The following is a 26,047-nucleotide window of genomic DNA, read 5'->3' on the forward strand; positions in this document are numbered from 1 at the left end:
GCTTTCCACACAGTGTTATGTCACTCACTGTCTGCTTTTGAGTGTTGTGCTCGTTTGTTTCATGCTTTACTGTGTTCTTTATCCCAGCATCTGATGGCTGGTTTCTAGAGGTGTGTCTCAGTGGCCCTGCATGCTTCTGTAGAAGAAATTCATAGGATACTCAGTGGTGGGACTTCAGGATTGAGACATGGGTTGTAGCTTGGTGTATATGGGCTGTCATGACTTGCATGGTGCCCGGTGACAAAGGCGTGTCTGTGTGTTGGGCGGATAAAATGTATTATGCTCACTTTGTTAAAGATGGCGCTGTCCACATGGAGGCCATTGCCTAGGTGATATTAATGTGTGTTGGGGGCAGTTTGTGGGCAGGCAGAATCCTTGTAGCGTGGGCCTTGGTTTTGGGATTAAGTCTTTCCCACCCTTTTTGATGTGGGGTGGTGCAATTCCATCATGTCTTTGATAAGTGACTTTGTATTAGAGACTTCCCTATTTTGTATATTGGATTAAAGGTTTGGATTTCTACACTATAAAATGGGAGCAGAATGGAAGCTTGCACTCTTGGTTCCTGAGATTATCATTAGAGGAGAGAGCAGAGAAGAGAGCAGAGAAAGGCCACGTGGAAGAGGCCAGAAGAAGCAGCCAAGATGGTGGAGTGTTGAGTGAGAAGCCAGTTAGTGCAGAGTTTGTGCAGAGAGAAGGAAGGAGATGGGGAACAGAGGTGAATAAGTCTGGTGAGCTAGAAACATTTGATTCTAGAAAACTTGGATAAGTCAGTAGCTTTGTGAGCACTGAATGTGAGTGGGTTTTGGAGCCCAGTGTGTGTTTTTACTTGCCCACTGGGTGCAAGCTAGAATTAAAGCTAATGGCCCACCAGTTCTTGGCTCCATTGTTTCTTTACCGACTGTCCGAATCCAATGCGAACCTGCATGGGCCGGGCTGCTGTGATGGTGGCCCCAGCCATGGATAGTGGCTTTACACTGTGGGTGGGGGGCGTGGAGATCATTGGCTAGGGCATAGGCCTGGCTTGATAAGCATACTGTCCTGGAGGCAGTGGCAGGAGTGGAGACCCAGGGAAAGGACAGAACAGCTTCTGGGATGTGCTCAGAAGGATGAGTTGTCTCTTGTGAGGGGTCCTGTGATGAGGTTTCAAAAGAATAGCAGTGAACCTCACTTGTTTGTGTTTGCATTTGGAAGTGTTTACCTTTAAATGGGCTGGGGAGAGACCTGAAGATGGCAGCGGAGTAGGCAGACGCACAGACTCCCAGCTCACACCACCAAACTGGATTATAAACTAATTTATGAACAATCAGCATGAAAAACCAAATCTGGACTACAAGAACAGCTTTCAAAAACCAAGGAGCAAAGAAGAAGCCACAACAAACCTGGTAGGGAGCGCCTGAATCTCCCCTGCTTACAGGAACGGGGCGGGGGGGTGAGGCTGGGCTCTCACTCCAAGGAAAAGAGCATTAAATACTGCTCACAGCCACTTGCCTGGTGACCAGGGAACGAGGTGTGTTGAAGGGGCCCGCTTGTCTTCCAAAAAGAAAGGAGAGAGAGAGAGAGATGGATGGTGAGGGGGAGAGGAATATAGGTGATGACATAAAAAGCTGACTCATTCAGTGCTGGAGGCAGCCATAACTGGGGGAGGGGCTGATCCTTCCACAAAGCAAAATACAAAAGTACTTCCAGGTCACAGAGATACAGACATCTCTCCAGCTCCAATCAGCGCAACAAGACACAGCTGAAAACAAGAAGTGGGGAGGAGGGGCAGTAACTCAGGTCTCCATGGAGATCTGAGATACAACTACCCCTACTGAAGCTGAGAAAGCAACCCACCACCAGGGAGATTAACTGGCAGAAAAGGACTTCAGAGCCTCAGGTCACACCCACCGCATTCCTGGATACAGTTTCAAATAAGCCCCCTGCTGAGATCAGCAAACAAGACAATCACCTGTTAAGAAAACAAACAAATCAAGACTTCAAAGTTGCCCAAATCCCAAAGTGGATTACAAATAATAGCTGATGCCAACCCAAGAAGACCTAGAAACAACACAAGTAAAAACTGGAGGTAGATAACACCAAGCCTAGACTCAACCAGCCCTACAAAGAAGATACCCAGACACAATGAGAAGACAAAGAAATGCAATCCAAATGAAACCACAAGAGAGACCTTCAGGAGATGAACTGAGTGATATGGAAATAATCAAACTTCCAGATGTGGAGTTTAAAATAATGATTGTAAGGATGCTTAGGGATCTTAGAACAACAATGGATGGTCATCATGAACACCTAAATAAAGAAATAGCAAGTATAAAAAAGGATATTGAAATATTTAAAAAGAATCAGTCGGAGATGACAAATACAATAATAGAAATGAAGATGACAATGGAAGGAATTAAAAACAGGATGGATACAGCTGAGGATCGAATCAGTGAGTTGCAGGACAACTGGAATGAAGGCATGAAAGCAGAGAAGAAAGAAAAGAGACTCAAAAAGTCTGAGGAAACTCTTAGAGAGCTCTGTGACAACATAAAGAAAAATAACATCCGCAACACAGGGGTTCCTGAAGAAGAAGAGAAAGAACAGGGGATAGAGGCTTTATTCAATCATATTATAGCTGAAAACTTCCCTAAATTAATGCAGGAGAAACTCTCACAAATTCAAGAAGCACAGAGAACTCTACTAAAAAGAAACTCAAAGAAACCTACACCAAGACACATAATAATTAAAATACCAAAGCTAAGTGATAAAGAGAAAATATTAAAAGCTGTGAGAGAACAAAAGGCTATCACCTACAAAGGAGCCCTCATAAGGATGACATCAGACTTCTCAACAGAAACACTTGAAGCCAGAAGGGAATGGCAAGAAATATTCAAAGTAATGCAGAACAAGAGCCTACAACCAAGACTACTTTATCCAGCAAGGCTACCATTTAAAATTGAAGGAGAAATAAAAAGTTTCCCAGACAAAAAAGAAACTCAAGGAATTCATTACAACCAAACCAATGCTGCAGGAAATGTTAAGGGGCATGGTGTAAACAGATCAAAGTGGGAAAAGAATATAGCAAAAGAGGAATACAGCTTTAAAGAATAAAATGGCAATAAAAAACTACATATCAATAATAACCTTAAATGTAAATGGATTAAATGATCCAATCAAAATTCATAGGGTAGCTGCATGGATAAGAAAACAGGACCCATACATATGCTGTCTACAAGAGACACACCTTAAAACAAAAGATGCACATAGGTTGAAGGTAAAAGGATGGAAAAAACATTTCATGCAAATGGAAATGAAAAAATAGCTGGAGTAGCAATACTTATATCAGACAAAATGGACTTTAAAACAAAGAATATAGTAGGAGATAAAGAAGGCCACTACATAATGATAAAGGGAGCAATCCAACAGGAAGGTATAACTATTATAAATATCTACGCACCTAATATAGGAGCACCTAAATATATAAAGCAGACTTTGATGAATATAAAGAGCGAGATCAACAGCAACACTATAATAGTAGGGGATTTTAATACCCCACTAATATCACTAGATGGATCCTCAAGAAAGAAAATTAACAAAGAAACAGCAGACTTAAAGGACACACTAGATCAACTCGATTTAATAGATATCTACAGAACCTTCCACCCTAAAGCAGCAGAATATACATTCTTTTCAAGTGCTCATGGTACATTCTCTAGGATAGACCACATGTTAGGGCACAAAAGTGGTCTCAACAAATTTAAGAAGATTGAAATCATATCAAACACTTTCTCTGATCACAATGGCATGAAACTAGAAATCAACCACAACAGAAAAGCTCAAAAATTCTCAAACACATAGAAACTAAATAGCAGGTTGTTAAATAACAAATGAATTAAGAATGAGATCAAAGAAGAAATAAAAAAATTCCTAAAAACAAATGGTAATGAGCATACAACAACTCAAATTTTATGGGACACAGCAAAAGCAGTACTGAGAGGGAAGTTCATAGCACTACAGGCACACTTTAAGAAGCTAGAGAAAGCTCAAATAAACAACTTAACCCTGCATCTAAAAGAACTAGAAAAAGAACAGCAAGTAAAGCCTAAATGTAGTAGAAGGAAGGAAATAATAATAAAAGATCAGAGCAGAAATAAATGACATAGAGACTAAAGAAACAATACAGAGGATCAATGAAACTAGGAGCTGGTTTTTTGAAAAGGTAAAAAAGATTGATGAAACTTTAACCAGACTCACCAAGAAAAAGAGAGAGAGGACTCAAATAAATAAAATTAGAAATGAGAGGGGTGAAATAACAACTGACACAACAGAAATACAAAGGATTGTAAGAAAATACTATGAAGAACTGTATGCCAAAAAACTAGACAACCTAGATGAAATGGACAAATTCCTTGAAACATACAATCTTCCAAAAATCAATCTGGAAGAATCAGAAAACCTAAACAGACCGATTACACCAAAGGAGATAGAAACAGTTATCAAAAAACTCCCAACAAAGAAAAGTCCTGGGCCTGATGGCTTCACAAGTGAATTCTACCAAATATTCAAAGAAGAACTAACTCCTATAATTCTCAAGCTATTTCAAAACATTCAAGAGGAAGGAAGACTTCCAAGCTCCTTTTATGAGGCAACCATAATTCTGATTCCAAAACCAGGCAAAGACAACACAAAGAAAGAAAATATAGGCCAATATCCCTGATGAATATAGATGCAAAAATCCTCATCAAAATATTAGCAAACCGGATCCAACAATATATGGAAAAAATCATACACCATGATCAAGTGGGATTTATTCTGGGGAGGCAAGGCTGGTACAATATTCGCAAATCTATCAATGTTATTCATCACATAAACAAAAGGAAGGAGGAAAACCACATGATAATTTCAATGGATGCAGAAAAAGCATTTGATAAAATCCAGCATCCATTCGTGATCAAAACTCTCAGTAAAATGGGAATACAGGGAACATACTTCAACATGATAAAAGCCATCTAAGACAAACCCACAGCCAACATCATACTCAATGGGCAAAAATTAAAAGCAATCCCCTTAAAATCAGGAACAAGGCAGGGGTGCCCCCTTTCACCATTCTTATTCAACATAGTCCTGGAAGTCCTAGCCACAGCAATCAGAAAAGAAGAAGAAATAAAAGGCATTCAAGTTGGAAAAGAAGAAGTAAAGCTATCATTATTTGCAGATGATATGATATTGTATATAGAAAATCCTAAAGTCTCAGTCAAAAAACTACTGGACCTGATAAATGAATTCAGCAAGGTGGCAGGATATAAAATTAATACTCAGAAATCAGAGGCATTTTTATACACCAACAATGAACAGTCTGAAAGAGAAATTAAGGAAACAATCCCCTTCACTATTACAACCAAAAAAAATGAAGTACCTAGAAGTACATTTAACCAAGGAGACTAAAGACTTGTACTCGGAAAATTATAAAACATTGATAAAAGAAATCAAGGAAGATATAAACAAGTGGAAGCATATACCATGCTCATGGTTAGGAAGAATAAACATTATTAAAATGTCTATATTACTGAAAGTAATTTATAAATTCAATGCAATACCAATGAAAATACCAATGACATACTTTAAAGATATAGATCATGTATTCCAAAACTAGAAAGCCCGGCGGTCATACGAAATGACCGCTGTTCTAGATATTATAAATTGTAATTAAAATGATTTGTGCAAAGATGTCTGCTAATTCAAACTGAATTACCCAGGGCAGGCGGCGAGGACGCCCCTTTGCTTACTGCCCCACGGCGTTTCCCCCTTTTACTTGCTTAATTGCTTAAAGTAGAGTGTAATGAAGGAAACCACTGGCGGTACATTTCTTAAGAGCCACCGCTAGCTCAATAAATAAAGGTGATTTAAATAATAAAATGTTAATTCACATGTCAAAGATCTCTTTGTACACAACATTTCTTGTGTAGATCTTTCCATCATTTTTAAGCTCGCCTTGCAGAGGACCATCAATTGTTTTTAATTTTACGTCCGTTCTTTCACGAACTCTTGAACAGGCAACATAAAGTTGACTGTGTCCAAATGCAGGTTCACGTAAAAAAATGCGAACACGCTTAAGCATTTGGCCCTGAGACTTATTGATGGTCATAGCAAAGGCAAGTTTTATAGGAAATTGTCTACGTCTCAATTGAAACGGCAACCCTGTTTGAGATGGAGCCAAATCAATTCTTGGAATGACATGTATTTCACCTTTAGAGGAGCCATGGAACTACAATGTTTCCGTACTTGCAACATTGAGAAAATCCTTTCTTGCCATGGTCAAATCGATTAGTTTCTAACCTGAAGTTTAAGGACTGACAGTGTTCACATTTAATATTCATGTCACCAGAGGAATGCTCAAAAATTAAAGTTTCTCCGTTTGAAACTTTTTAATCCTTTTTGCGTTTCGGTCAGCATTACTCTGTCATTTTTTTTTGCATTTCTCTCCTGCCTTTGTTCAAAAGACTCATTTTGTCGAGACAGGCTTTTTTGTCTTGCATCTGAGGCAAGCCTTGTTTCTCTATGCTCATCAGTCTCATTTTGCCGAGAAAGACGCATTTGCTCTGCGACTGAAGCAAGCCTTGTCTTTCTCTGCTCAGTGGTTTCTTTTTGTCGAGAAAGCCGTTTTTGTGCAGCTTTAGCTCATTTTTTCTCCTCTTCAATGCTGTATTTTCTAGGAGGCATTCTTAAAAGAAATTACGTTAAGACATACTTTTTATGTAAAACAGATGATTGCCAATGCAAACAAATGTTCACCTTCCCCCTGACACGCTCAATTTGCATTCAGCCTTAAATTGTTTCAAAAGCAGATGATTGCCAATGCAAACAAATGTTCACTTTCCCCCTGACCCGCTCAATTTGCGTTCAGCCGTGGCAACTTCACCCCATTGGCTAGTACAGTTACGCAAGCAACCAATAAGCTATCGGCGACAAACAGACACTTAAGTCGCATATAATAAAGAATTTATATGGAACCAAAAGAGAACATGAATAGCCTCAGCAATCTTAAAAAAGAAGAATAAAGGGGGAGGTATCACACTTCCTGATATCAAGCTATACTACAAGGCCATTGTACTCAAAACATGGCATAAGAACAGGCACATAGATAAATGGAACAGAACGGAGAATACAGAAATAAACCCACAGCTCTATGGACAACTGATATTTGACAAAGGAGGTAAGGAAATACAATGGAGTAAAGACAGCCTCTTCAACATTGGTGTTGGAAAAATTGGCCAGCAACCTGCAAAAAAACGAAACTAGACCACCAACTTACACCATTCACAAAAATAAACTCAAAATGGATAAAAGACTTAAATGTAAGCCATAAAACCATAAGCATCTAAGAAGAAAACATAGGCAGTAAGCTCTTTGACATCTCTCGCAGCAATATATTTGCTGATTTATCTCCACAGGCAAGGGAAATAAAAGACAGGATAAACAAATGGGACTACTTCAAACTAAAAAGCTTTTGTACAGTCAAAGACAATAAGAACAGAATTAAAAAACAAACTACACAATGGGAGAACATATTTGACAGTATGTCTGATAAGGGGTTAATAACCAAAATTTATAAAGAACTTGTAAATCTCAACACCAGAAAGACAAACAATCCAATCAAAAAACGGGCAAAAGAAATGAATATACACTTCTCCAAAGAGGACATACAGATGGCCAATAGGCATATGAAAAAATGCTCAACATCACTAATTATTAGAGAAATGCAAATTAAAACCACAAGGAGATATCATCTCACACCAGTCAGAATGGCGCTCATCAACAAAACAACACAGAATAAGTGCTGGCGAGGATGTGGAGAAAAGGGAACCCTCCTATACTGCTGGTAGGAATGCAGACTGGTGCAGCCACTGTGGAAAACAATATGGAGATTCCTCAAAAAATTGAAAATCGAACTGCCTTTTGACCCAGCCATCCCACTTTTAGGAATATACCCCAAGGACACCATAGAATGGTTCCAGAAGGAGAAATGCACCCCCATGTTTATAGCAGCATTGTTCACAATAGCGAAGATCTGGAAACAGCCCAAGTGTCCGTCAGAAGATGAGTGGATTAAAAAGCTTTGGTACATATATACTGTGGAATACTACTCAGCCATAAGAAATGATGACATCAGATCATTTACAATAACATGGATGGACCTTGATAACATTATACAGAGTGAAATAAGTAAATCAGAAAAAAACTAAGAACTATATGAACCCATGCATAGATGGGACATAAAAATGAGACTCAGAGACATGGACAAGAATGTGATGGTAACAGGGAGTGGGGTGGAGGGGTGGGGAGGGGGCGAGGAAGGAGAAGGAGGGAGTTGGGGGAGGGGAGGGGCACAAAGAAAACCAGATAGAAGGTGATGGAGGACGATTTGACTTTGAGTGAGGGCTATGCAGCACAAAGGTCAAAATAATCTGGAGATGTTTTCTCGGAACATATGTACCCTGATTTATCAATGTCACTGCATTAAAATTAATAAAAATAAGATTTAAAAAATGGGCTGGGTAAGGGCCTGAGGCAAAGTGTGGGCGGGATGCCACAGAAGGGAGCTTGGAAGAAAGGAAGGCCTGTGTGTTTGTCAGGAGAATGGGTGTAAGGAGAATATGGGAAGAAAGTTTTGGAGGCATTGGAAAGGGACTGGCTGTGGGACACGACAGTACCACAGCAGTAGAGGTTGTGGCGTGTGCCACATGGTAAGGAAGAGAGAACATTGTTAAGGGGCAGCCATAGTGGCCAATTATGAGCTTAAGGCTTTCAAGGTTTCATCAAGTGGGAAGGGGAGAAGAGAAAGTGTTATAAAGTACTGCACCCCAGATTCTGAAAGGCACCATACCTTACTCCATCAGGGTTTATGTAGAGACATCCAGTCCAGATGAATTTTGAAAGTTTTATTAAAGGAGGAGATTTATTAAATATGCCGGCCACATATGGATGACACGGGGCAGCAGACCCAAATTGTGCAGTTCCCAATATATCTCAGGGGCTGTTTATATACCCTTGATCACACATGGGCAGGGGAGGGCATGACATCATGGCACAAGCTGACAACATTTGTTTAGGGGATACACAGAAACATTAAGACTTTCAAGGTAACACAATCAAAGATGTTTACAAATCTTTCAGGGTTCATCTTCCCTTACTAGCCTAGAGGTATTTTACTTTCAAGATTCCAGGAAGGGGGAGGAACTACAATCAATGTAAGGTGGTATATAAATTCTGTGTCCCATTGAAAGAGAAGAAGTTTTTCAGTTAACCTTTATTTTAGATTTAAAACTAAATGGCCCATTGTTCTTGCAAGCCAGAAACTTCTACATTCTTCTCCCTCCTCTCCCCAAAGCAAAGTCGGGACAGGAAAGCTTGACAGGAAAGCCTGACCTTTCCTCCCAGAATATCAATATTAATTAATTCTTAGCTTTTTGGTACCTTACAACAATAGGTCCCATGGTGTTGCATCATTGGAGTTGACAGAAGGTTGGGCTGGACTTTCTCTGAAATGGTCCTGAGCTGACTTGTCTTGTCAGTTCTGTTGTGACAAGTAGGAGGATGTGCAATGTCCTTTTGGTGGAGCACGGAGGTGGTGAAAGAGCTTTCAACCTTTTGGTCTTGTTGACTTGGAGTCCTGTGTACTACAGGGTGTGTTTCAGAAAATTTCAAAAGAAAGCAGACAGGATGGCATGTAGGTTGTCAGGCTGCTTGAACAACAGCTTTGGTTTGTATGCCTTTCTGGACTTGACTGGAGGGGGTGGCTCAGCATTTATAAAAGACAATAATGTGGGTGAAACGTGGGTGTTGGGCAGATAAAATACATTATGCTCACTTTGTTAAAGATGGCGCTGCTCACGTGGAAGCCCGTCGCCCAGGTGATGATATTAGTTGCCCTTCTTGCTTGGGATGGGTGTGATTATGTTAATATGTATTGGGGAAGGGCTTTTGTGATGAAAGGTTTTATAAGGGAAGAGAAATCACATTGTTCCAGGGGAAGAGTGATTACGTTCTAGGAAGAGCCCATGCTAGAGGAGAGCAGAGAAAGGCCACATAGAGTAGAGGAGAGGCGGCCAAGATGGTGGAGTGCTGAAGGAGAAGCCAGTTTGTGCAGAGTTTGTGGAGAGAGAATGAGATGGGGAACAGAGGTGAATAAGTCTGGTGAGCTAGAAACCTTTGATTCTAGGAAACTCAGATTAGTCAGTAGCTTTGTGAGCACTGAATGAGTGGGTTTTGGAGCCCAGTGTGTGTTTATACTTCCCACCGGGTGCAAGCTAGGATTAAAGATGATGGCCCACCAGTTCTTGGCTCCATTGTTTCATTACCATCTGTCTGAATCTAATACGAACATGCATGGGCCAGGTGGCTGTGATGGTGGCCACGGCTGCTGGCTTTACACCAGGGAAGGGTGTGAGGTTGCGTTTGGAGGCCATTTAGGTCCTATTGATAGGGTTACACGTGCCTTCCCTGTCTGTGTCTGCTTTGCCCCGTTCTGCATGAGCTTGAAAATCAAGGGTGTTCTTCCACTGTTATTTGGCAGGTGCTGTGGAGCTCAATTCTGTGGGTGGAATGTGGACAAGGGTCATTGGTTTTCCCACTGTCAGTCATGCTAGAATGGGACTTTCCCTTGCTGTGCTTGTTGCAGGTACGCAGAGTATACAGGTCATGTCTTAGATCTGTCCATTGTTAGAGTGTGACCCCTCCACACTAGAAAATGATTGATGGAAAAAAAATGCTTTTGTTTGCTACCATCTAGCGACCTTCTTGGAGTAAAGCACCTGCTTGGTAAATGCCTGGTGTAACATTAATGCAAGGAGAGTATGACTGTCCAAAGCACCTAACATCTGTCTTCCCCAGGTGGGGCCACAGGCTTATGGAACCTGAGACACTACTGTCTCATGGGAAGACACGTCTCCTCCTTTCCTATAGTTGTGAGCAATGTGGCAAGGTCCCAATATCTCATGTTTGACCCTCTCCATACCCATAGGAGTGCCCCAGGCCGTCCCCATCACGTTGTTCTGAGATAGCGTCCGAAGAGACTGTATGCAGGCCTGTACTTCACAATATATTGGCTGTGAGTTGATGGGAAAGGGCACTGTGCCATTTTGGAGGAAAAACTGAACACACACTGCAAAGACTCAGAGATGTGACCTCACAGTCTTAGCGAAGATAATTGAACACTCATAAATATAAGGGAGGTGTGGCAGGGTCCTGTATGTTCTTGGAGGGTAACCATGCTGCACCAGGATCCAACTTGTCCACTGATATTTGCATGCTGCCACCAAGTGGACATTTTGGGGGTTGCACCTGACCTATTCTCTTGGTATACGATCTTAATCATTTTAACTTCACGCAATGAATTGAACAAGGCATCTCGCATCACCGCTACCTGAGGGTGTCTTCCATGCCTACAGGGCTTGAGCTGAAGGTGCCTGTGATAGGCCTACACCTCTCCTCCTATGAAATAGGGATCAGTGATGGGTTGCCAGGAGTTTTATTGTCACATGCAGAGATTCCTCCCCAGTTACAACACACAGCACTGCTATGACAGAGTATCCCAGTTTTCCAGGGAGAGTTGTGTTGGACTACTCAGAGGAGTCCAAGGTGTGCTGACAGTACATCCCAAGAGCTCATGAATGCTGCTGTCTACAGATGGTGTGTAGCCATCCCTATCCTGTGTGTCTGGCAGGACCCCTGTACACACTCCTAGGTCCAGTGTTTATGTCCTAGGCTGAGCTAGCCTCCATGCATGAAGCCATGTCCCACACTGAGAAGACACAGAGATGACATGGCAGATTTCCATGTTCTCTCTCAGTGAGCCCTCACAGGGGAGGACAGATTCTGTCACATCAGCTCGGATTCTGTTTTGCGGTGGGCTGTCTCCTCGCAGTTGAAGGATGTGGTGGTGATGTGTCAGTGCTCACTTTACAAGGAGAGAGCTTTGTTATTTCTCACAAGACTCAGTGTTGTGGTCATAGGAGTGCCTGTTTTCCCGTGCGGTTGATACCCAGAAGACTGTGACCCCATATCTCAAGACTACTTTTATGCAAAGATGGCTTTCCTTTCTTTGTTCTTTAGACTCAAAGCTGACATGAAAGTAGATCTGATTGTTCAATGAGGATCCTAGTTCATGTGATAGGGGTCTAAACTTTCACAGGTAATTATTTTCTCAGCGTTGAGATGACACAGACGTCCCATGACGGGGGCCTTTTTCTCTCTGAGTACGATGTAGTTTTACCATTCAATTTCTGTTGCCAGCCATGGTGTATCACTGGAGTAATGCTAAAATAGATTCCATGTGAGAAAGAAAGATTTTTGGTGCCCTATAGTGGACATTTTGTGAATAGCACCTTTTAAGCAGAAAGTCTCTTGCAGGCTGCTGGTATGGATGTTTTAACACTTGGAAGAGGGTAAGGTTTCCCACATGATCAGTACGTGAAAATGGTTTGAGTGTGTATGTTTCCATTCCATTTCTGAGTCTTTGCCCAGTTGTTAGAGCTGAGAAGGTATGAGGAGAACAATTGCTTCTGTTTCATTCACAGAGGTTGAAAGATTTGGCCACAGTAGATTGATAGCTGTGACATCGCTAAGTCCAGAAATTGCTCTACCAGTGAGGTGGAGACTCTTCCACACAAGGTAAAGGATGCTCTGGGTCACTTTGTTTCTGTTCTTTGTGTGGCCATGCAGAGTCGACTGGAGTTCTGAGGCTTTCAGACTTGTATGTATGTCTCAGTGTCTTTATCTTTCCTTCACAAAATGTTTCTAAAGGTTGCTGCTTGCAGTTATGGTCATGGCCTCAGGTTTATGGCTTTCTCTCTCTCTCTCTTTTTTTAAATTTCTTTAGTTATTCTTTTGCTTATTTATTGCTCTGTTTTCCCTTTATTTCCTTCCTTATTTCTTAGTTTATATAGTCCTCTAGTTCTGTGTTTTTCTGTTTACTTATTTATATATGTATTTGTTTACTCAGAAATGGTTTTCTATTCCTTCATTCATTAACTTATTTGCTCATTATTGGATGGTGGTTGTGTTTTACAGTGTGAACGTCTGCTTCAGCTCTTGCAGGTGCCATCTGTTCTCTGCTGTCTGGCTTGTACTCTGAATTGTGCCTATGGCATCCTGGTGACAGATATGAAATCTGTGCCGAGAGTATGTGCTGCGTGGACGGATGGGAGTTGGGCTGTTTGTTCGGTGCCTACGACATTTCTAGTTTTGTCTGTAATTGTGGGTTCAGTGTGCCGTGGTGCATGGGAAGCTCCAGTTTAGAATGTGATGTATGGGTATTACCACGAAGGGTTCCGTGTCAGTGTGTGCCATGTCATTTGCCGCCTTTGGCGTTTCTGGTCTGGTCCGAGTCTGGGCATGAACTTTGGGGTGAAGCCCCCTGGCCTTCAGTTCTGCTCTGCAGTGTTATCCATGGCTTTGAGTGACTGTGTGGGGTTGTGAGTTTAGCTGTGCTGTCTGCTGGGTGTCTTACCTTCTTCATTAAGTCAGATGACCAAGACCTGTTGGCACAGGATTCTCTTGTGTGTTAGGGTGGGATCCCTTTTCACACTCTGATGCACACTGCCATGGGCTGTGCATCTTGAAAAGAACTGCATAGAGGTCCTTGGAAAAGAAAACATTGGTTTTTGCTGCCCTCCAGTGGGCAAGATGGGATAGCACCTCTCAAGAGAAAATGTCTTGGAAGTCCTGAAAACATTTTGTAAGAAAGCTATGAAACCCCCATTGCAGCTTACATCAGCGGTGCCTGTGACTGTGTCAGATGCTCATTGCTTATTCCAGTTACAGTAGTCTTCTGTTTCTGGGGTGTGTGATTTCTCCCTATCCATGAGGCAACAAAGTGCTCCTTCTCCATTGAGGTTGGCCACACTTCTTTCTCTCTACTCTGTCTGCAGAAGGCATGCGTGTTTGCTTTCTGTCCGTTAAGTTGTGCAGGTTCCCACAGGCTCATGACCAGAAGAAAAGTGGGTAGTGGAAGCTCTGTGTCCAAGGGCCTTTTCACTGAGCCAGATGGCAGCTCTGCCTAGACTCCCTGCCACTGCTGTGCTCTGGCCTGTCATCTCTGAGTCCTTTCCTCTGTCTCTCTTTCTCAAGCCATCCTAAGCATTCTCTCTCGGTTACCCACACTGGTGTAGTAACAGTCTTCCTGAAAAAACTCTAGCACCATCCATTCTAGGCCAGGGTAGGCCACAGATGTCTCTTTTATGCTCTTGGTGATGGATGATTGAATATACCTTTATTTTGAAGTATACTGCTGTGGATAGACGGATAAGTTGGCTCTTTGGTATCTGTTTTCTTTCAGGACGTGCTAGATTTCTTTATTTAGGTTCCTGATCAGATTCGGTGCTGTGTCTGTGAAGGGGGTGCTCCATGGGTATGTTGACGTGAGTCCTGTCTTCCACGGCTTCTTTTCTAGTTTTAAGTCTGCTCAGGGAAAGGGTGTATGGAGGTTTGTTTATAGAATGGAGTCGTTTGTCTTTTTCTTGGATTTTGCTAGAATTTGGTTCATTCTAACAGAGTTTTGGAGATGAAGCATGTAATTATTTTCAAGTGTTCCATGGGCCCCTTTTTGCCTGTCCGGATGGCTGCGTTGAGTGCATGCAAGTGGTCCATCTTGATGGCTTATATCTTTTATTGGAGCTGCTGTTGTGTGTTCACCATTGACCATTGTGGGTAGCGTGTCCATTGTCTCTTGAGTGGGAACTTTGCTTGCACAGTGGATAGAGTGTTGATGACAGTCCAAGTTTATCAGGTTCAGTCAAGGTGCATACAAACCGTGAATATAAACAGCTACTGTTCCTTGAGCCTCTGTGTCTCTCTCTTTACTCTGAAACCAATATACATATATTTTTAAAGTTCTTCAGTTCTATCATGAGTCGTTTTTTTGTGTCTCATTGTCTTCAATGACCTTTTTTCATCCAGGTTAGACAATTTGGGGTGGGAGGAGAGACAGGTTCAGGGTCAGAAGACAGGTAGGTGTTGCTTGGGGGGTTGGTGTCGGGCATCAGGCCTATGAAGTCCGCCTGTGGCTCTGGTTCGGGACTGGGCTCCAGCTCTTGTGTGCAGCATAAGACGTTTGGGGTTCCGGTTTGGCTTCAGGTCCTAGTCTGTGCTCCCGGGCAGGCGTCCAATGTCCCACATCAAGGTTCCAGGGTCAGGGTCCCGCTTTGGGCCTTCGTCGGGGGGCTCCGGGTCCACCACCCAGTTACTGGCATTAGGGGTCCGGCCTCCATACGCCCCCTGATGTCCGGTATCAGATGAGCCGGCAAGGGGCGTGGCTTCGCTCGCTTGTCCATCCTCTGACTCTGCTGCCTGGTGTGCAGCCTCAGGTGTGCGGGCTCGAGGACTGCTGCAGGGCCTATGACTTCGTTATCTGGTGTCTGGCGTCAGGGGTCCGGCCTCTGGGTCTGTTGCCTGGTGTTCGGTATCAGAGGTGAGGGCAGAGTCTGGGTTTGGGCCGTTGTCCATGCTCTGGGTCTGGTGCCTTACACCTGGCATCGGATGTCTGGATTCCTTCCAACCAGAGTCCGTGGGCAGATTCTGTATCTGCTGTCTGGCATGAGGGCTATGTGTAAGGTTTGAAGTGCCAGATGGAAGGGAAGTGTAACCGGGTTATGTTAGGGTTTGGGCATTAATATGTATATGCTATTTAGTATTTACAGACTTGTCTATGCTTAGGCTTTCTGTCACTTATGTAGGTATTGGGCTATTTCATGTCAGGGTGTTAGTCTGGGTGGAGCTTAGGGCTAGGATATTTGGAGTTAGCACTGGGGTTACGGGAATGGCATGGGCCAGTCTTATGGTTTCTTCCTGGGTGGTCGCTATTCCCTGCATTCCGGATAATTACATGAGGTAGCTATGGTTGAGGGGTTAAGTTGAAATATTAAATTAGGATTAATAGTCTGAGTAAGTGTGAGGGGTAAACTTGGGGTTTGGTTTAGAGCAGGGGTAGGGAAACTTTTTGCCTGAGAGAGCCATGAATGCCACATATTTTTAAATGTAATTCCGTGAGAGCCATACAACGACCCGTATACATTATGCATTATCCAATAAAAATTTGGTGTTGTCCCGGAAGACAGCTGTGATTGGCTCCAGCCACCCGCAACCATGAACATGAGCAGTAAGAAATGAATGGATTGTAATACATGAGAATGTTTTATATTTTTAATGTTATTATTATTTTTTTTAATTAAAGATTTGTCTGTGAGCCAGATGTAGCCATCAAAACAGCCACATCTGGCTTGCGAGCCATAGGTTCCAGACCCCTGGTTTAGAAGGTTAGGACTATAGTCAGCGCTGGGGCTTCGGCTTGGAGTGCAGCTACAGCTAGGGAGGGTTTAGAGCTGAGGTTGAGGTTAAGGCGTTGGGTGAAGGTTAAGTCTCCGGGTTAGGGTTAAGGCTGAGGTCTAGGGTTAGGGTTAAGACTCAGTCTGATGCATGCTGTTATGGAGTGTGCATCTTGGGAAGAACAGCAAACTTTGTGACCAGTGGGAAAAATTTTTGCTGCTCTGCAGTGGATATTTAGGGAATAGCAAGTTTACAGGGAAAATCTCTTCAGTTGTGTTGGTTTTCTTTGAAGTAAGACTGAAGCCCCATGGCAGCTTCCAGGATCACGTCCTCTGGCTGTTTTCTGTGCTACTTTGTTCCTTCCATTTATGATTATCTGCTGCTTGTCAGGTATCCAATTTCTTCATAGAATGAAACATTCGTACATATGTGTGTTTCTGAATTGGGTCACTAAGCTCTCCTATTCTGTGTTCTGTTGGCAGGTTAGAGAGCCCTGAAGCTGGAGAGAGGTTTGTTTGTCCTCTACAGAAGGAATTGAGGAGGCAGAGCATGGAAGGTCGACTTGGGGAGTGTGTGCACATGTTCCCATTTCTTACCATTGGAGTTTACTCTTTTAAGTGATTTAATGTCGTTTAAATGTCAATGACTGTTAGATGTAGAACACCTGCTGATTTCTCCTCTGGATGTCGGGGTTTCTTCACAGTTTCCAAGGTGAGGATGAGAGGATCCAAGTTTTCCCTTTGGTAGGTTGAAGCAAAATGGGAAAGCACTGAGACAAACCTAAAGGCTGTCCTCCATGCCATTCTGAGAGACTTACTTTGAAGGTCCCAGTTGAGGAAGACAGCTTTGGCACAGTCAGTTCAGTTTTAGATATTGATGATGTAAGTAGCAGTTTGCGGTTGAGGCCCTTGCCTAACCTTCTGTGTGCTATCATTTGGGGATGGCCTAAGCACAAGGAATACGTCATGTCATGATTCACCTGCACAGTATCTATTTTATTTCTGCAATGGAATACCCCTTCACTGACTATTCATGTTGTTCTTCGTTTCTAATATTACATCACATTTTTGGGTGTTTGTGTGCATGTGGTTTCTTTCAAATGTCCCTGAATTGAATGTTGGATGTCTAGTGTTTATTGGGGGTCATGGAGCTAGCTGTGAGACATGAGAGGTGCGATGAAAAGAATGGCTTTGCTTTTATCCCCCCAAGTGAGAAGACGGTGATCGTCCTGACTGCCTGGGACACTGCCGGCTCCTGAAACTGCTCTCCCGGACAGAACACAGTGTCTTCCAGCCAAGGTGAGTGATGTTTCTGTTCACTCTGTTAGCCTTTTCAGCATGACGATGCCGGTGTGCTGTACCTGAGAGGCTTTGTGAGTGATGTTTTTATTTTGTGTCTTTGCCTCAGTTTTATTAAGCTTTTGTGTGGCTTGCTGTGTAGATCCAGGGTCGCCAGGCTATGGGTTCCTTTATTTATTACTTACTTACTTTTTTTTTTTATTCATTCACTCCTTAACCCAGTGGTTCTCAAAGTGTGTGCCAGGGCGCACTGGTGCACCCTAGAAGATTTCCAGGTGTGCCCTATGATATTCCAGAGAAATATGTGCCTGTTGGGGACCAAAAAACTAACAGGGTTTTTGGAGTTTAGATTTTTAGGGGGACAGAGGTGTGGGGAATTGGCTGTAACTGACAGTCTGCCCAACCCCCAACCTCATTTGCCTGATTAGGTTGCAAAAGGCTGTTAAGCTGAGGTGCTGGATTGTTTATACTACCCCCCATGTTCCCCAGAGAGACTGGAGGCAAGTTTCTTCTATCCTTTTTTTTTTATAGAGACAGAGAGGGAGTCAGAGAGAGGGACAGACAGACAGGAACGAAGAGAGATGAGAAGCATCAATCATTAGTTTTTTGTTGCGACACCTTAGTTGTTCATTGATTGCTCTCTCATATGAGCCTTGACTGTGGGACTACAGCAGACTGAGTAACCCCTTGCTCAAGCCAGCAACCCTGGTCCAAGTGGTGAGCTTTGATCAAACCAGATGAGTCCGTGCTCAAGCTGGAGACCTCGGGGTCTCGAACCTTGGTCCTCCGCATCCCAGTCCGACACTCTATCCACTGCACAACTGCCTGGTCAGGCTCTTCTATCCTTTGTTTGGTGTAAAGTTAAGATGATATGTATGGTGGAGGTTTTCTGCACTCAACACAATTAAGAGTAAAAAGAGAGGAATTCTTCAATGTATTGACTAGAAAATGAGAGTTTGCCTTTTGAATATATGCCCAAATGTTGAAGAAATTGCTAGGACACATCAGGCTCATGTTTCTCATAAACACAAGAATGAAAAAACTTAACACATTTGTGCCGGGACTGGCTGAATTTACTAAATCTTACTAAGAATATATCTATGTATATGAAAAGATAACTTTTTTTTGTCATTTTTAAAAAATTTTTAACCCTTTTTTTTTACAAATTTTATAAAGCATAACAAAAAATGTAACATAAAAATGATTTTAATGTCAGAATAAATTTAATTTTGTCATATTTATTTTAATTACCATAAAAGCACGCTTGGACTTTATATTTTTTTCTTTAATATTTGACTTAATTATTATAACATGTTTCTCAGAAATTTACATACAATGTGCCTACAATTATTTATAGGATTTTAAATGCCCCCTGACTTCAATAAGTTTGAGAACCACTGGCTTAGGGTGTGTTTTGGGTCCTGACTTTGTCTCAGCTGTCTGTTGCATTCTGTGCCTTCTTCATTCAGTGATGTGGTAAAATAATCTAGTGTCTCAGGTTGGATCCCTTTTCAAACTCTAATGCATGTTGCCATTGTATTGTGATTTTGGAGAAGAAATCGTGACTGAGGCCACCAGGGAAGAAAACATTTTTTGCTGCCCTCCAGTGGGAAAGTTTGGAATAGGTCCTCTTAAGAGAAAATGTCTTGACATCTTCTGATACCCCCCATTGTAGCTGATCAGCAGTGCCATGGATGTGTCAGATGCTCATTCTTTCTTTCAGTTGTGGTAGTCTTCTGTGTGTGGGGTATGTGATTGTTCTATTTCCATGAGGATGAAAGTACTCCTTCTCCCTGAGGTTAGCCACATTTCTGTCTCCCCTTTCTTTACACAGGGAGGTGTGCATGTTTGCTTTCTTTCTTTTAAGTGGACAGGTTCCCACAGACTCGTGACCAGGGCAGAGGTGGGCGGTGGAAACTCTGGGTCCAAGGACACTTTTGACATTGACCTTTTCAGTGAGCCAGATGGCAGCTCTGCCTAGACTCCCTGCCACTGCTGTGCTCTGCCTGTCAGCTCTGAGCCCTTTCCCCTGTCTCCCTTTCTCAAGCTATCATAAGTGTTCTCCCTCAGTCACCCACATTGGTGTTGTGACAGTTTTCTTGCAAAATTTCTAGCTACCACCATCCATTCTAGACCATGATAGGCCACAGATGTCTCTTTTATATTGTTGGTGATGGACATTTGAATATTTTACACTTTTTTTTTTTTGAAGTGTACTGCTATGCATATATAAATGTCTGTTTCGGTGTCTTTTTCCTTCAGTACATGATACGTTTCTGCATTTCAGTTTCATGATCAGACTCGATGTTCGCTGTGTCTGTGAAGGCGGTGTTCCATGGCTATGTGAACAGGGATCATTTTTTCCATGGCTTCTTTTCTAGCTTTAAGTCTCCTCAGGGGAAGGGAGTAGGGAAGTTCATTGATAGAACGCAGTCCTCTGTGTTTTCCTTGACTTTTGCCAGGAGTTGGTTCTAACAGAGTGTTGGTGATGGGAAGTGCAACTCTTTTCCGCTGCCTCAAGGGCCCTCTTTCGTCCGCCTGGATGGCTGTGTTGGATGCATGCAAGCGGTCAGTCATGATGCGCTTTGTCACACATTGGAGTTGCTGTTATGTGTGCAAACCTGACTGATGTGAGTATTGTGTCATTGGTGTATTGACTGTGAGCTGGAGCAGTGTAGGGGATGAAGTGTGATTGACAGTACAGGCTCATTCCGCTCAGTGAAGGCACATACACACAGCAAGTATTAACCTTGACTGCTTCCTGCTCCTCTCTCTTCACTCTCAAACCAATAAAATCTTTGAAAAAAGTCTTCTTCAATTCTATCATGTGTTGTTTACTTGTGTCTCATGGACTCTAATGACATTTTTTTCATTCAGGTTAGACAGTTTGGGGTGGGAGAAAGTGTGATAAGGTGCCAAGGAACTGCAAAATTAATAAAATTAGTATTTTAAAAAGAAGAGTCAGGCCCCCTGACCCCTCCTTTCTGAGAAAGAAAAAACAAAACAAGAAGAGCTTACAGGGGCAAAAGTCAGATAGTTATAGTTTAACTAGTTCCTATAGTTCTCTGGAGGGACTGACGTCATTTGCTAGACAGAGCAAAGAAGATAGAACCTACCTGAAAACCCTTTCCTTTTTTCTTAAAAGCCTTCAGGAAACTATGTTTACGTACTTTAATTAAAAATTCCTACACTAGGCCTGACCTGTGGTGGCACAGTGGATAAAGTGTTGACCTGAAATGCTGAGGTCGCCGGTTCAAAACCCTGGGCTTGCCTAGTCAAGGCACATATGGGAGTTGATGCTCTCTGCTCTTTTCCCCCTTCTCCCTCCCTCTCTCTCCCTCTCTAAGTCTCCTCTCTCTAAAATGAATAAAATCTATAAAAAAAAAATCCTACACTAATCCTGACTCTTCCTCCCCTCCTGGAGTCATGAGAGTGACATAAACCTCTGGACAAAGGGATCATTACTCCCCTCCCCCCCCCCCTTTGCATGAAAAAACTGTATTCTGTAACATTTTATATGCTTTCTAATAATCATTATTTTCAAATTCTTTGTATGTGCAAAACTTGTACACTAAGTAAGTGGGGACTAGCTTTAGACTTCCTAATAAGCTAACCCCAACACTCTTAGCAAAAGTAACTTCATTTAGCTTCTCTCCTTATCCTAAACTAAACATTTCTCGTTATTGTGGCAACAGGGATAGGTTGTAAATCCTAGAAGGTTTAGGAATGCCTTTGTCAGGTATGTAAAACATTCATTACTACTGTGTTCTCTTATGGTCTTAATGTGTAGCAATGTTCTTTCCTTTTGATAGATCCTATAGGTAAATGTTGTAACCAGACAGTAAAAACTCAATAAGCTTGTGAGAAAATGACTTTTGTACCATGCTTCCCCTCCTTTTCCCTCTAACCAGTATGTGATTATGTCTATAAAATCAGCCTCAGAGCTATATTCTAGGCTTCATAATTTGAGATTATGCCCTGTGCATGTCGCCGGCTTAATAATAAAGCTCCTCCTAAAGTTTCTTCTATAACCTACCTTGGTGTCTCTGTGGAACTCGTGAAATTAAATTACATTAGCACAGAAGGACAGCTTCAGGGTCAGAGGACAGGTAACTCATGCTCCGGGGGCTGGTGTTTGGCATCAGGCCTATGAAGTCCGCCTCTGGCTCTGGTGTGGGACTGGGCTCCAGCTCTCGGGTGCAGCATAAGATGTCTGGGGTTTGGGGTTCGGCTTCAGATCCTAGTCTGTGCTCTGGGGCTAGTGTCCAGTGTCCTGCATCAGGCTTCCGGGTCGGAGTCTGGCTACTAGCTGTTGTCAGGGCTCTGATTCCACAGCCTAGTGGCAGGAATCAGGGATCTGGGCTGGGGGTCAGGCTTTGGTCTATTGTCAGGGCTCGGGTACATGGCCTTGTGTCCAGCCTTGGGTCCAGCCTCCAGGCACACTGCCTGCCACACGAGACGTGTGGGCTCGAGATCCTGTCACAGTCCATCGCCTGGGTTCCCCATCTGTTGCCTGGTATACGGTACCTAGTGCGTGGACTGGGGGCCCTGCTTCAGTCCGTTAACTGGGCTCTGGGTCCGGGGTGTGGCATGAGGCATCAGGGGTCCGGGATTGGGGTCCAGTCTTGGTCTGTCATTTGAGCTGTGGCTCTGCTGGTTGGTGTGCATCATCAAGCATGCAGCCTTGGGGTTCATTGTCAGGTGTCTGACCTCAGGAATCTGGCCTCTGGGTATGCTGCCTGGTATCAGATGTGCCAGCCTGGGATGTGGCTTCGGTCCCTCCTCCGTGCTCTGAATCTGCTGTCCTGTGTTGGGGTCTGCTTTAACCCATCCTTCTGTCTCTGGGTCTGTGGCCTGGTATGTGGGCTCAGGGACTGTTGCCCAGGCTCTGACTTCACTGTATGGCGTCCGGCATCAGGTGTTCAGCCTCCAGGTCCACTGCATTTTGTCTATCAGCCATGCAAGCTGAGTCTGGGTTGGGGTGCATCATCCAAACTCTGGGTCTGGTGCCTTATGTCCAACTGGAGTCGGTGGGTGGATTGTGTGTCTGGTGGCTGACATCAGACCTTCAGGGCTCTGTGCTAAGTTAGAAATTGAGAGATGGAAGTGTCACTGGGCAATGTTAGGGATAGTTTATTAATTTCTGTATACTACTTAGTGTTTATACATTTATCTATGGTTGGGCTTTCAGTCACTATTGTAGATCAGTGTTTTTAACCAGTGTGCCGTGAGACATGATCAGGTGTGCCGTGGGGAAATTAAACATGGGTTCCCAAACTACAGCCCGTGGAGGCTATTTATCCGGCCCACCGCCAGCCGCCTCCATCCGAACATAAATATTCCCCTCACAATCCCTCCAGCTATCAGCGACAGGAAGAGTGGAGGCACAGGGAACACTCACTGACCAATCACCTTCTAGGATTCATCCCGACCACTAGTGATGAACCAATAGGAGGCTGCCTCTCATCCACACCCAGGAAGGTCCCCACTCGTCTGCCATGCACTTGTCATTGTGTGGCCAAGGCGAGTAGTTGAAGCTGCTACTCCTCCCCATGGTCCCGATTTCTAATCCTGGTCAGGACTGGAGGTAAATGTTGCCACCACTAGATGAAGCCTCAGCCTCAGCTGATTATGTCTATCCTGATGGTGTATATAGATATTTGACCTTTTTCTTTTTAAAAGAGGCCCCTGCAGAGGGTGATATACAATGCATCACAATGTTATCTATATTGTATATGGCCTCCTGAAGGCTCATCTTCTTAAAGAGCTCAAATCTCTATATACACCATCAAAACAGACAGAACTAAGGCCCCTGCACCCAGCTGACCATGGGATTTGAACCCACAACCTCAGGGAGAACTCTAGTATTTATCAGAATCCTTACCTAGAAAGCAAACTTCTCAATCTGACAGTAGAGATGCTCTGAGGACTTATGATGTTACACAAGTACCCAACATTTTCTAAAATTGACTTTGTCCAGTCTCTTTATAGAAAGAGTATTTGCTAAATTGATTTGAACCCACAACCTTGATGAAAGCTCCAGTATCTATTAGCGGGACTATATATATGAGGGGATACATGGGACTGTATATATGAGGTTACATGGGACTGTATATGAGGGGATGTTATGTGGGACTGTATTTATAAGGGGATGTTACATGGGACTGTATATATGAGAGGGTTATCCTTTTTTATTTAACTTTTTTTTTTTAATAAATGTAATTTATTTAAAGTTTAAATAAATTCTAACAGAGTGTCATTTTGTGTCATTTTGGTAGGTGGTGTGCCCCAGGATTTTGTAAATGTAAAAAATGTGCTGTGGCTCAAAAAAGGTTGAAAATCACTGCTCTAGATAGTGGGTTATTTCCTGTCAGGGTGTCACTGTGGGTTGCTTAGGGCTAGAATGTTCGAAGCTAGCACTTGGGTTAGGGAATGGTACTGGCTGGGTTTACAGTTTATTCTAGGGTGATATCTATCGGTTTGGCCTTGGGTGATAACATGAGGTAGTAGAGGTTGAGGGTTTAAGCCGGAATTCCACATTTAGGTGTTAGAAATAAACTGGGTTAAGTTTAGGGGGTTTGGTTGGACTCAGGGTTAGGGTTAGGGTGAAGACTCAGGGGTAGTGTTAAGACGTAGGGTTAGGATCGTGTTGAAGACTCGGGCTGTGAGGTCTCTTCTCAGTCTGCTGCACACTGCCATGGAGTGTACATCTCGGAAATAACAGCAGAGTTGAGGCCGTGGGAGGAATTTTTTTTTGGCTGCCTTCTTGAGAACATTTAGGGAATAGCACATTCATAGAGCAAATCTCTTGAATTCTGGTTTTCTTTTGCAGGAAGACAGATGTGCCCGTGGTAGCTTCAATGATTGCTTCCACTGATAGTGTTCTTTGCCAGTTTGTTTCTTTAATTTTTGATTATGTGCTGCTTGTGAGATATTCTTTCATAGAAATGAAACATCTGTGCCTGTGCGTGTCTTGACTTTGGTCTTTTGGCCTCACTACTCTGTTCTATCTGCAGCTCAGAGATCCCTGAGGTTGGAAGGAGGGTTGTTTGTCCTCTTTACTTATTTATTTAAAACTGAAATGAATTTTAATACAGAAAATGAAGACAGCATTTTGCAAATTTATCTCTCAAAGGATCTTTCTATTTGAGGAAATCAGCATGTTACACTTTGAGAGATGAAATGTTACAGCTTGCACACCAAAATTTAAAAATGAAATGAAATTAAAAAATGAAATGGTTACCATGGTAATGCAGGTCAGGGAATTAAAGGTGAAGGGTCACACATTATTAAAAAGAAATCCAAAAGACCAGCTGCGTCATGATCTCTCATTAGTGTTCCAACAGTGCCTCTCTTTGGGTAAACTTGAACATTTCGGCAGACATTCAAGCAGCTTTTTCAGTAAAAGGATTTTTACATGACTACTATTGCGGTTCCCATGATCATCTTCTAGAGGTGGCACGGTGTTGAGAACACAGTAGGTACTAACTAGTTCCGCAGAATACACTTTGGGAAAGGCTCTTCGGGCTCGTTTTCGGCAGCCATTTCCCCTCCGCGCGCCACATCCTCCTCCCCCCTCCCTTCCTCCCCCTCCCCCCTCCCTTCCTCCTCCTCCCTCCTCCTCCTCCTCCTCCTCCTCCTCCTCCTCCTCCTCCTCCTCCTCCTCCTCCTCCTCCTCCTCCTCCTCCCTCCTCCTCCCTCCTCCTCCTCCCTCCTCCTCCTCGCTCCTGGGACCCAGAGCGAGCGAGCGCCTTGTCCCGCTGCCACCGGGCACCCTGTTTGTCCTCTTTAGAAGGAAGCAATGAGGCATAGCATGCAAGGTTCATTTGGGGGTTATGTGCATGTTGCCATTTCCTACCATCGGAGTAGAGCATTTTAACTGATCTAGTCTCCTTTGAATGACAATGACTGTGATATCTTCCAATTTCTCTTGTGGATGTTGGAGTTTCTTCAGTTTCCAAGGTGGGGATGAAGAGGATCCAAGGTTTCCATTCGGCAGGTTGAAGTGAAATGCTCAGGGAAGGAGACAGCCCTTACGCCTGGCCTCTGTGTCACTCTGAGAGACTTACTTTGAAGTTCCTGGTTCAGGAAAACAGCTTTGGCGCAGTCAGTTTAGTTGTAAATATTAATGCTGCCAGTATTAGTTTGTTGTTTAGCTCCTTGCCTAACTTTCCCTGTGCTATCATTTTAGAGATGACATAATCAAAAGGAATATGTCACGTCTCTTTACGTTGTCAAAATTCACCTGCACAGCATCTACTTTATATCTGTGATGCAGTCCCCTTTTTACCCGCTATTCAAATTTTTGTCTCCAATATTGCATTATGTTGGGGTGTTTGCATGTGGTATTGTTCCAGAAGTTCCTGAATTGACTGCTGATGTCTAGTGTTTATTTGAGTGTGTTGGGTCGATCATAAACCTACCTGTTAGACATGAGAAGATGCGATCAA

At 43.1% G+C, this 26,047-nt stretch overlaps 1 pseudogene; it reads right to left on the reverse strand.

Moving 5' to 3' along the window:
- Positions 1 to 24,802: 24,802 nt before the first annotated feature.
- LOC136323400 (calmodulin-binding transcription activator 1 pseudogene) lies at positions 24,803 to 25,162 on the reverse strand (annotated as a pseudogene).
- Between the last annotated feature and the right edge of the window lie 885 nt (positions 25,163 to 26,047).

Source organism: Saccopteryx bilineata, chromosome 2, assembly GCF_036850765.1.
Source record: "Saccopteryx bilineata isolate mSacBil1 chromosome 2, mSacBil1_pri_phased_curated, whole genome shotgun sequence".
Taxonomy (NCBI): Eukaryota; Metazoa; Chordata; class Mammalia; order Chiroptera; family Emballonuridae; genus Saccopteryx; species Saccopteryx bilineata.